This window comes from Drosophila yakuba, chromosome 2L (assembly GCF_016746365.2).
Source record: "Drosophila yakuba strain Tai18E2 chromosome 2L, Prin_Dyak_Tai18E2_2.1, whole genome shotgun sequence".
Classification (NCBI taxonomy): Eukaryota; Metazoa; Arthropoda; class Insecta; order Diptera; family Drosophilidae; genus Drosophila; species Drosophila yakuba.
This window is the reverse complement of record NC_052527.2, coordinates 22,078,335-22,080,783: the sequence shown is the minus strand read 5'-3', so window position 1 is coordinate 22,080,783 and position 2,449 is coordinate 22,078,335.

Below are 2,449 nucleotides of genomic sequence, written 5' to 3'. Positions count from 1 at the left end.
TTACCAGATTTACATGACAATTTTCGAATACCCTTTAAAATTCATCAAACCGACACCCCTAAAAATATACAATAAAGAAAAAAGTTTCCATTCGTAATTTTCAATAATGTTAAACCGAAGTAACCAATTGCTATATATTCCAGAAGAAAGTTCTGGTTGAATTCAAATAGTTCTCTAAACGTCATAAGCTATCGGTCACCATCACCAGTAGATAATTATACCCGTTACCAATGGACTAAGAGGGTATACTAGATTTGTTAAAAACTTTGTAACGGAAGTAAGTCTTGTAAATTTCAAGAGATTTGCCGAATAAGTTTTTCCACGCTCACTCTAACGCCCACAAACCGCCCAAAGCTGCCACGCTCACACTTTTAAAAAATGTTTCGATATTTTTCATTTTGTCTCGTAAATTTCTATCGATTTGCCAAAAAAAACTTTTTGCCACATCCACTCTAACGCCCACAAATCGCCAAAGCTGTCAGTGTTGAAGACTCTCCTTCGCATTTCCACTAGCTGAGTAACGGGTATCAGATAGTCGGGGAACTCGACTATAGCGATTTCTCTTGTTTTTTATTAGTCATGTAAATTTTTATTGATCTCTCAAAAATCATTTTGCTACGCCCTAAAGTCCACAAACCGCCAAAAACTGCCACGCACACACTTTCGAAAAATGTTTTGATTTTTTTCACATTTTTGTTAGTGTTGTAAATTTCTCTCAATTTGCAAAAAATCTGTTTGCCACGCCCACAAACGGCCAAAAACTATTAGTGTCGAAATTTATCCTTCGCACTTTCGCTAGCGGTGTAACGGGTATCAGATAGTCGGGGAACTCGACTTTAGCGTTTTCTTTGTTTATATTCTTTGAAGCTACTTTAAAATAAAGCTTCTCCTACCACCGTCTTTTATTTCCATATAGTTCTGTCTCGTTCGATATTAGTTTGTTTTGAGCTAATAAGCTTTTTTATTAAAGATTTTTAATAATAAGAATACAATTTAAATGTACTGAGTTCGAATAAACATATTTTATTTAAGTTGGCTAGAGCAATAACGAAAGCAAAAACTATTGAGAGACTTAATTGCAGAGCAAACAGCAGAACGCTATGTCAAAAGTGCAGGCGCAAGTACAAGAGAGAAAGAGACAAGCTAAGATGGTCCCTTGTGCTTCCTTATATAAATTATAAGCGATATTATTTCACAGCTGATGTACCGTAGGGCTTATATATGTCTTCAAATTTGGCATGTTTTTCAATAACTAAATTTAGGAACTTCTTTGTCTTCTTAAGTTGACAGCCCGAGTCGGGAAGAGCACGGCAAGGAACATATGTTTTTTTTACTTATACGGTGGCAGTGGCAATGCAGAAGGCTCTACGGCGAGAAGAAATTCAGACTCCAAAGTTTTTCGAAGCTGTAATCTTTCTAGTTATGAATGCGAGGCCAAGATTGAAGGTGAAGGAGAGTATGATGCTTAGACCCGCATGCACGTAAATTGACGGAGTTTATTACCAGTCTAAAGGCAATTTATGCAGAGTGAGCCTTTTTTCTTCTTGAAATCGATTAGTATAGGTTTTAAACTTCTGACAATAATAAGTGGAGTGCCCAGAAGCATTACAAAAAGCACAGGGCGTAGGGCTGAGACTTGTGGCAAGAAAGGTGGACCTACGCAAACCAGATGTTCTATGTTTTCAAACTTGATTGCCTGGCGCATAGCTTGACAAGCCGAAATCTATATTTTTCAGTGTCCTGCATCGCTGCTCCAAAAACGATGCCATTCATTCCCACGTTGGAATTACATTTTTGAAGGCTCCCATTTTGCCTGACTCACCGGATCCATGGAACACCCGAGCAATGCCACCGGCTCGTAGCACGCATTTTGGGCGAAAATAAGCATTACTGTTGTGCCCTCTTCCTGGATGTCAAACATGCGTTTAACAGAGTGTGGCACTCTGGATTCATATCCAAGCTTAAATTCCATCTTCCCAGTTCCCAAGGAAGGAAGAGAGTTCTAAGTGCGACGCGGTTCCTCAACTAGCTCGTCAAGGCCCATACGAGCCGGAGTACCTCAAGGCAGCGTCCTTGGACCCATTCTCTACACCCTGCTCAAATCAGACCTACCTTCAGTAAGCTCACAATAGCCACCTATGCAGACGACACCGCGTTCCTTATCACCGCAACAAACCACAAGAAGCATCAGCCATCATCCAGAGACAACTGGATGCTCTGGATCCATGACTGAAACGTTGGAACATTGTGGTGAACGCGGAAAAATCCTCCCACACAACATTCTTGCTACGCAGAGGAGAATGTTCCCCTGTCAAGCTCGACGGTGACACCATTTCAACCACCAGCCCCCCCAAATACGAATCGAATACCTAGGGCTAACCCTGGACCGTAGGCTCACATAGGGCCCTCAACTCAACAAAAAGCGTATCCAGGCCAACAGAATCGGGAA